Source organism: Odocoileus virginianus, chromosome 17, assembly GCF_023699985.2.
Source record: "Odocoileus virginianus isolate 20LAN1187 ecotype Illinois chromosome 17, Ovbor_1.2, whole genome shotgun sequence".
NCBI classification, from domain to species: Eukaryota; Metazoa; Chordata; class Mammalia; order Artiodactyla; family Cervidae; genus Odocoileus; species Odocoileus virginianus.
In genome coordinates this window covers 44,047,315-44,057,309 of record NC_069690.1, presented here as the reverse complement: position 1 = coordinate 44,057,309, position 9,995 = coordinate 44,047,315, and positions in this window count along the sequence as shown.

Genomic DNA, 9,995 nt, shown 5'->3' with positions numbered 1-9,995 from the left:
AAGACTTAGAAAAAATTAAAACTAGCACTCCAAAGTGTAGGACCCCCTGAGGTCCAGGGACTTTACTTGCCTTCAGTTCAGTTCGGTTCAGTCGCTCAGTCGTGTATGACTCTTTGCGACCCCATGAATCTCTTGCCTGGGTCCCTAGGATAATGTTTTGTGGTAGAATAAAGAGGGTTTCATATTTTTTTTGCTACTGGAAAGGAAAAAAATGATTAAAAGGTGGAGTCTAATTTTTCTAATCTGAGCTGGCCTTAGTGACTTGCTTGACCAACAGAATGTAGTAAAAGAGAAACTGTAGGATTTCAAAGGTCAAGTCATAGGCGGCCTTGCAGCTTCTACTCAACCCTTTAAAGGAGCACGCACTTTGGCGATCCTGAGCCACCTTGGTAAAAGTTTGACTCCCCTGAGGCCATCATGCTGAAAAGGCCGTGTCTATATGTGGTCTAGTCAACATGCCCAGCTGAGCCCAATCTTTCAGCAAAGGGACCAGACCTGAAAGTGAAACCACCTTGTCCCCTCAAAAGTAGTCTATTCATCAACTGACTCCTATGTAGTGACCTCTGTAGACCTCTGTAGTCTTCACATGGAACAGAAGAACTGCCCAACTGAGGCTATGCCTGAATTCCTGAACAGGAAACCAAGGGATAAAGTAAAACTGATGATATTTTAAGCCACTGAATTTGGGGATTGCTTGTTTTTCAGGAAGAGATGCTCGACCTCAAAAAGTTTGTCAGCTAACTAGAGAGGGTACAGGGATTATAAAAAGGTAACAATGCAAGACAGTGTATGAATGTGTAATAAGTAGTAAAGACAATCAGGTATGTCATAATGTAGAGAAGGAAGAGATCCCTTTCAATTCAATGATGAAGGAAGACTTTCCAGAAGAGATGAGATGTCGGCTGAACCTTGAAGTACCAGAAGGATTAAGATATTTGGAAAAGCAGGCACAGAGGGTTCTTGGCAAGCAGAGAGGTAAAGTTCAAAAGCTGTAGGTAGTCCCAGGCAGTTTGTGTGGTTCCTCTTGGCTGGAGCAGAGGAAGATATGCTGAAGACAGGAAAGACGTGTTGCCTCCATCTTGTGGAATATCTGAAGGGCTTTGAGTCTTGGGTGAAGATGAAAGTGAAAGTGTTAGTCACTCAGTCGTGTCCGACTCTTTGCAACTGCATGGACTATAGCCCATCAGGCTCCTCTGTCCATGGAATTCTCCAGACAAGAATACTAGAGTGGGTTGCCATTCCCTTCCCCAGGGGATCTTCCTGAGCCAGGGGTCAAACCCAGGTCTCCTGCATTGCAGTCAGATTCTTTACCATCTGAGCCACCAGGGAAGCCTTGGTAATGAAATAAGATAATATTTCAGAAAAATAAGTGTGATGACTTCATGCTCTCTCCTTTTATCTGGACTTTAAGAGGTGTCCTCCAGTTCTACAGTTCCAGAATTTGGTAAACTAGTCTACAGTTGGCCTGTTTGTTCCCTTCATGGAATACTCTAGAGAGTATTTTTTTTTAGAGTTTGTGTATCTATTTATTTAGGCTGTGCTGCACATGTGCTTTTTTCTAGCTGTGGTGTGTGGGCTTCTGATTGTGGTGGCTTCTCTCACTGCAGAGCACAGGCTTTAGTAGTTGCAGCATGCCGGGTCAGTAGTTGTGGTGCACAGGCTTAGTTGCTCTGTGGCATGTGGGATCTTTCTGGACCAGGGATCGAATCTGTGTCCTGTGCGTTGGTAGGCGAATTCTTAACCCCTGTACCACCAGGGGAGTCAGTGAAGAGTATTTTTGATCTGTCCAGTTTGACGGAATGTAATTATTTTCTCAGAAACCGTGAATCTGTTGTGTCTCTCTGGTCAATTAGATGGAATAGAATAGTTCTGTTATCCTTTTTATCAAACCCTCCTTGCTCCCTATATTCCCCCTACTCTGGTCTCTACCCTGTGCCTAGTGTACCTTCTGATCTTGTCTCCTAAGTCCCCTTCCCCCTGCCTGTCTCGCCTGTACCAATGTTCATTCAGCACCTCATACAATTAGCACCAGCTCTGAATGCCTCAAATAGGAAAAGGAGTGCGTCAAGGTTGTATATTGTCACCCTGATTATTTAACTTATATGCAGAATACATCATGAGAAATGCTGGGCTGGAAGAAGCACAAGCTGGAATCAAGATTGCCTGGAGAAATATCAATAACCTCATATATACAGATGACACCACCCTTATGGCAGAAAATGAAGAGGAACTAAAAAGCCTCTTGATGAAAGTGAAAGAGGAGAGTGAAAAAGTTGGCTTGAAGCTCAGCATTCAGAAAGCTAAGATCATGGCATCTGGTCCCATCACTTCATGGGAAATAGATGGAGAAACAGTGGAAACAGTGGCAGACTTTATTTTTTGGGCTCCAAAATCACTGCAGATGGTGATTGCAGCCATGAAATTAAAAGATGCTTACTCCTTGGAAGGAAAGTTATGACCAACCTAGATAGCATATTAAAAAGCAGAGACACTACTTTGCCAACAAAGGTCTGTCTAGTCAAGGCTATGGTTTTTCCAGTAGTCATGTATGGATGTGAGAGTTGGATTATAAAGATAGCTGAGCGCCAAAGAATTGATGCTTTTGAACTATGATGTTGGAGAAGACTCTTGAGAGTCCCTTGGACTGCAAGGAGATCCAACCAGTCCATCCTAAAGGAGATCAGACCTGGGCGTTCATTGGAAGGATTGATGTTGAAGCTGAAACTCCAGTGCTTTGCCCATCTGGTGCGAAGAGCTGACTCATTTGAAAAGACCCTGATGCTGGGAAAGATTGAGGGCAGGAGGAGAAGGGGACGACAGAAGATGAGATGATTGGATGGCATCACCGACTCGATGGATGTGAGTTTGAGTAGACTCCGGGAGTTGGTGATGGACAGGGAGGCCTGGCATGCTGTAGTCCATGGGGTTGCAAAGAGTCGGACATGACTGAGTGACTGAACTGAACTGAACTTGAATGTCTCACCTACCAAACCTAAGAGCCTGTTGAGGGGCCCTCATCTCCCTCCCCTTTCCAATCATTCTCTTCAATGTTGAGCCTTTTAATAGCTCCCTGGTGCCTCAGGAACACAGTAATAAATTCTTATCTTGGCAGACAGAGCCCTCCTTACTGGTCGCATCTATGGCCACTTTCCCCATCCTAACTACAGTAATTGTAGTTCTCCTCTGAAGTGCCTTTGTGTCCTCTGACCTTTGCATGCACTGTTTCCTATGCATCAAACACCCTTCCTTCTGCCTCAAGTCTGATGAGATCATTCAAGTTTCATTCTGGTTTCACCTCTCTTGGGGAGTGCCCCTGACACCCATGCTGGATCAAGGCTCCTCCCCTGTACTCCTGTGGCACCTGATGTTCTTTCTCAGCACTTTTCACACATATCTCAATTCTCTGCCCACCAGCCCAAGGGCAGGAGTTGTGTCTTTCATCCTTGTATCTTCCTAGAATCCAGTTCAATAACTGGTATAAGGTGCATGCATACTCAATCTCTCAGTCATGTCCAACTCTTTGTTACCACATGGATTGTAGCCTGCCAGGCCCCTCTGTCCATGGGATTTCTTAAGAAAGAATTCTGGAGTGGGTTGCCACATTCTCCAGGGGATCTTCCCTACCCAAGGGTCGAACCCATGCCTCCTGCATTAGCAGGCAGATTCTTTACCACTGAGCCACATGAGAAGCCCTGGCTGCCATAAGGTAGGTGCTTGTTAATCTTAATACCTTGAAATAAACTCCATTTAATCAACTCACTCTTCTAATTATGGGCTTCCCTGGTGGTTCAGATGGTAAAGTGTCTGCCTGCAATGCAGAAGACCTGGATTTGATCCCTGGGTCAGGAAGATGCCCTGGAGAAGGAAATGGCAACCCACTCCAGTACTCTTGCTGGGAAAATCCCATGGATGGAAGAGCCTGGTAGGCTACAGTCCATGGGGTTGCAAAGAGTCGGACACGACTAGAGACTTCACTTCTCCTAATTATTCCATCTGCCTGCCATTTCAGAGGCTCAGAATTGTCTGAAAGTTGACTTTTAGGCAATTAAAAACAGTCTGCCTCAGGGGAGCCATTCCTGCGGAAAGAAATTGAAATTGGTGCAGAGTACTAAACAAAAACCTCCTCTAAGGCACTTTCACAATAGTTTCTCATTCTGTGCTTGTCGCCACCCGGTTGGAGGCAGGACAGCATCACTATCCCAGTTTTCTAGACAAGGATCCTGAGCTTCAGAGGTTAACTTGCTTGCCTAAACTGACTGTGGGAGAGGGAAACTAGGTCCAGGCTGTGGTCTCACACTGCCCTCCAAGGAGCTGCTCTGTCGTCCTGCCTTTTTGACTCAAAGAGGGCCTTGCACAGATAAGTAAAACAGCTCTGAAGGATTCTGCTTTGGACAGCAACAAGACCCTAGTCACCACCCCCTCAAAGCCGGAGAAACATAATCTCATCGCCTCTGGCTTTTCTCCCCAGCCCCTTCGATTAAAGCTGAGCAGACAGAAAGGTTGACATTTCTGAATTCAGAGGCTGCAGTGAGTTGAGAAAAACAAGCATCTGTGGCCCCTTCCAGGACCCACCAGGTGGAGGAGATGTTGCCCCGGGTCCTGTGGGAGGTGGGGAGAGGTCTCCAGGAAGCCGCCCTCCACGGAGAGTCCATCAGCAAATTGTCTCATGTAGCCATAACAGCCAGGAGCAAGGTTGGGGGGAGTGGGGTTTGGTCCTGCAGAGCCACTGTATTGTAAACAGGATAAAAGGGGCTGGAAAGCCCCACTTATCACTGACTAATGTGTCCCCAGGTCACTGGGGAGCTGGACCCCCACCAGCAGCCCTGAGGGAGTGAAAGAGAATTCCCGATTAACCCCATCACCTGTGAGTGGGGCCAGGGCAAAGGTCTGCCTTTCCTCTTACTAAGTGATTTCCGTGGTGGCATTCGTAGAGCTCAACATGGTTCCTAGGAAGCCCCCTCCAAGACTGGAGAAACATCTTCTGAGCCCTGTGCTCTCTGGAGTCACCTGGAATGGGGTGCGTGTGGGGGCATCTTTGAAAGGTGAGGAGGTCAGGAAGGCAGGGGTAGCTGGAAGCTCAGAGCAGTTGCAGGGGAGAGTGGTGGTCTCTTCTTCACCGTGGGGGAGGAGACTTGGGGATCAGTGCATGGAGCAATGGGTTGGCTTAATTTAGACTTGAGAGATTGACCGAGGGCTTGGTCTCTCTGGGCTCTAAGGATTTCATTCATTCCTTCCAACCCCCTTTGTGTGTGCAGGTATCTTAATTCATAGAGGAGAAAACTGAGGTTCAGAGAGGTTAAGTGTCCAAAGTAAACAGTAGGTAAGTGACCAGCTGAGACCTGAACTCAGGCCCTGCGTCGCTGACTCTCAGAGTGGGCACTTCAATGTTGGTTGGACCCAATGTTTAAGTGTGTTTAAACACTTAAACACAGTGTTTAAGTGTGAAGACTTCCAAGGGATGCTTAGATGAAGTGAGTTCAACTTTCCTCTGAATATACTCCGCCCCTCCAGGGAGCCTTCCTTGGTCTCTGCCTCTTCCTTTTGGGCCCCCATTTTCCTGAACCCCTGAGCGTGGGATAGAAAGAGTTGAGAGTTTGATATAGAAAGCCCGAGTTTGATTTTCCAACTCAGACAACCTTTTGGCCAAATCAATCAATTCCTCTGAGCTTCAGTTTCTTTATCTCTTAGATGGGGACACTATTATCCACCCTTGGTATTTCACCAGGTTGAAGGAAGATGAAATGAGAAGGGCTGTGCACACAGTTTGAGTGTTAATTACACAGCGCTTGTTGTGGAACTTCCTGAGTGAATTTCTTGCCTCCAGTTTTCACCCCCTTGCCCACCTGCCTCTCCAGTAATATTGCCTTCAGATTCACCTGCTTAAAATATAACCTTATGCATGTCTCCTGCTCAGGAACCATCAGTGACTCCCTGCTACTTCTTCCTGGATCCGGTGCTCACCTTTCCAGAACTGGCTAACCTCCCACTCCCAAACCTGGAGCCTCTGCTACCCTGCCCCACCTTGGGCTCAAGTCATGGATCCTACTTGGGGTGTCTAAACATTCTGTGTGTTCTCATACCTGTGGGCCTGGGCTGGCTCCTTGAAGAGATTTGTCCCCTCTTCCAAGTTGGCACAACTCCCAACCACTCCTCTGGCAGGCTTCCTGACCACCCATCCTGTCGCACCCTCTCCACCCTCTTATCTTTATCACTCTCTGTGCCTACGTATCCACCTCCTGGGAGTGTTGGCTTTTCATGTCTCAACATTAGCTCATAAACTTCTTGAGGACAAAGACCTGCTTGTGTCTTTCAATTAAGGTGCTCAATTAATCTAGGCTACAGAGACAGTGGGCTAAAGAGGTTGTCCTCAGGAATTCCAAAGTCAAGAGTGAGTGGTCTACCTGTCCCAGGAGCCCCTTGAGCAGTGGTGCTTTGAAAATCCGGCTTCCTGGAGGGCTCAAGGTGCATCTATGAGTTGACTTGAGACATGGCAGGCCAGGTGGAGGTGGGGTTGTTTCTGACAAGTGGCCATGTTGTGGGACCTGGCCAAGAGTACCAGCCTGGAAGCACTCTATACTATAGCCCCACAGGGCTTGCCCTGATCATACAGGAGCCCCTGTGTCATCCCCTTTCATATCCATCATTCAGTGAGTCCTCAGGATTTCAGGGGTGGAGTAGGAAGCAGGAATATGGAGGAATTTTCCTTCCATGCCTTTGATAACCAATGCACTGATGACCATTCAGCCTGCTTATCTTCCTAGTGAGAAACCAAGGCCCCAAGACAGGTGTGACCTGCCCACATCACACAGAAGTCAAAGCCCAACTTCCGTTGGAACCTGCATGTCCCGACTCCAGCTCCCTATCTCACACTAGCTCCCGGGCAACAGAGGTCAAGGCCCTGCAGACAAGGATTCCGGAAGTAAAGTCCTGGGAACCAGCCCCCCCATCACAATTGCCCTCAACCTGCCAGTAAGTGGAGTAGGCCCACCCAGATGGAAAAGTTTCCAAGAAGGAATCTCTAAGCTCCTCTCCAATGCCCCCAAACCTTCCACACCTTGGTCCATCCTGGTTATTTTTTTTTCTCCCCTTGAAATGAAAGCGCAGTCACTGTAGCCCAAGCCACTTGGTCCAGGGCTGCCCTGTCCAATTCACTAGCTGTTAGCCACACGTGGCTATTGGGCATTTGAAGTGTGGCCAGTGCAAACCAGCTTGTGCTGTAAGATATCGACTGGCTTTCAGAAACTTAGTACAAAATAATGCCAAGTACTGCAATACTTTTTTACGTTGATTCATGTTGAAATGATAAAGTTTTGGGTGTCTTGGTTTCAATAAAATATATATACTATTTAAAATGAACTTGACCTGTTTCTTTATCCTTCTTTATTATCACTTCTAGACTATATTAAATATGTAAACTCCATGCTCCCAATGCAGGGGGCCTGGGTTTGACCTCTGATTATGGAACTATATCCCATATGCCGCAATTAAAAAAGAAAAAAAGGATCCTGTATAATCAACTAAGGGCTTCTCTGGTGGCTCTGTGGTAAAGAACCCACCTGCCAATGCAGGAGATGTGGGTTCGATCCCTGGGTTGGGAAGATCCCTTGGAGAAGGAAATGGCAACCCACTCCAGTATTCTTGCCTAGAAAATTCCATGGATAGAGAAGACTGGCGGGCTACAGTCCATGGGGTCACAAAAGAGTCATTCACAACTTAGCGACTAAACAACAACTCGACCAGCTAAAGATCTCAAATGCTGCAACAAAGATGGAAGATGCTGTGTGCCTCAGCTAAGACCTGGCACAGCCAAATAAATGAATAAATAAATATTTTAAAACCTAAATATGTAGCCCATATTTGCAACTTGTTTTGCGTTTCTACTGGACAGCGCTGATCCAGAGGGTGCCCTTTGGCTTCCCTAGGAGACTGCAGGCTCCTGAAGGCAGAGAGCTGATTGGGTAGTTCTTCCTCTACACAACACACCCCCTCCCAGCCTGGCATCCCAGGCCTGGCATATACTGATGCACAGATTGGGTCCCCAGTTCTCCAGAGTGAACACCCCTCCATATGGGCTCCTCTGAGTCCCCTTAGATCCAGAGAATCTCAGAGATGGGGTATGAGGGCAGTCAAGGCAGGCTTCCTGGTGGAGGTGAAGGGGGCTTCAGGGCAGGATGAGGCAAGCCAGGTACCCCAGGCAAACAATGTAAGGGGGCACGCACTCTCAGGGTGGGGCAGGAGTGGCCCCAGGAACCCTGCTTGCCACTTGCCCTGCTCCCAACTCTGTCGGGCTCCAACATGGTCCCTCCAGGAGGACCTGAGTGGGATTGCCACCGAGGTCTGCGGCTGAACTCACTGCAGTCCCTCGGTGGTCCTAATAGCCCCCGTCTCCCAAGGGCAAAACCTCACTCAATAGCCACTTCTCTGGCCTCGAAGAAGTTGGACCAAGCCCAGGCTCCTCAGTAGCCAGGGCCTCCTTGCCCTACCTCCAGTGCCTTCAGGAGACAAGCTGCATTAATGGCAATAATTTTGCAGCTTTGAAAGGGAAGCACCCAAAACCTGGAGGCCTGGGGCTGGAGGAGGCCTCTGAGGAGAGGGCCAGACGGCAGGCGTCCGTCAGAGGCCTCCGTCCTGCTGCAGGCCATGGGGCCAACGTGTCCCGACACCGACAGGCCTCCTCGCACAAGCCAGACCTCACAGAGTGAGGAGGGGAAGAGGGAGCTCGACAGGAGGGTCGGGGGCTCATCCATCAAGAACCGTCAAACAGCGGGGCCACAGGCCTGCCTGAACATTTGGCTTTTTTAAAGGGGCCTTCTGCAGCTCCCCCCCAACTCCCCCCAAACCTTAGCCTCCTGGAATCAAGCACATTCCACTGGTGGGGGATTAAGGGGTCGGCAACCCAGGCTGGGCTGCCCCCCCCCCCCCGCCTGCTCACCCACAGAGCAGGGACCCATCTCCTGCCCACCGCCCCCCCCCCCACCTCCCCAGCCAGAGCTGCGGTTAAGGGGCCCAGGGCAAGATCGAAATTGGTGGGGCCTTGTTGTCTGCCCCTGCTTTTAAGAAAATAGCACACAAATTGAGAGGCGATCTTGACTCTCTTTTCTTTTTTTAAATCAGGAGAGTTGACTGCCCCTGGGTGGGGTTGGGGGAAGTGTCTCCAAAGCCTTGTTTAGGCCAAGAGAATTGAGAACGGTCCCTCAGATGACAGCAAAGGACGCCCAGCCTAACACCTGTACCTGGGTCGCCTTCCTGATGCTCCAGGTGTCAGCTGGCTTCAGATGTACTGAGTGCTCACGGCCAGAGCCTGCCTGCCAGGTGAGACAAGAGTGTGGACTTCCCATCTCTCCTTTCTTCCCAAGGGAGCCCCCGACTGGGGGACTGTAGTCCTGACTACAGCAGGGCCAAGAAACACCACCCTCCTAGCCTTGGCAGTTGCTCATTGAGGCATCAGAAAGGCCTAGGTTCTAATCCTGACCCAGCCCCCTCCTGCTCCTTGAATTCTCTGAGCCCCATTTCCTTAATTACTGTGTTCCTAGTGCACTACTGGTATAGTGGAAAGTCATCTGGCCTTGCTACCAGAGAGATGTGGATTGGGCTAGCTGTACATCCTTGGATAAGTCACTTGACTACTCTGACCTTCATTTTCCTTAAGAGAGTTTTGCAAGAATTCAGTGACATCACACATTTCAAAGTAACTGGGGCACAGGGTGAGGGTGGAAGGGAGGTTCAAGAGGGAAGGGGTATACATATCAGTTCAGTTCAGTCCAGTCCAGTCGCTCAGTTGTGTCTGACTCTTTGCGACCCCGTGGACTGCAGCACGCCAGGCCTCCCTGTCCATCACCAACTCCCGGAGTTTACTCAAACTCACATCCGTTGAGTCGGTGATGCCATCCAACCATCTCATCCTCTGTTGTCCCCTTCTCCTCCTGCCCTCAATCTTTCCCAGCATCACGGTCTTTTCAAATGAGTCAGCTCTTCACACCAAGTGGGCAAAGCAT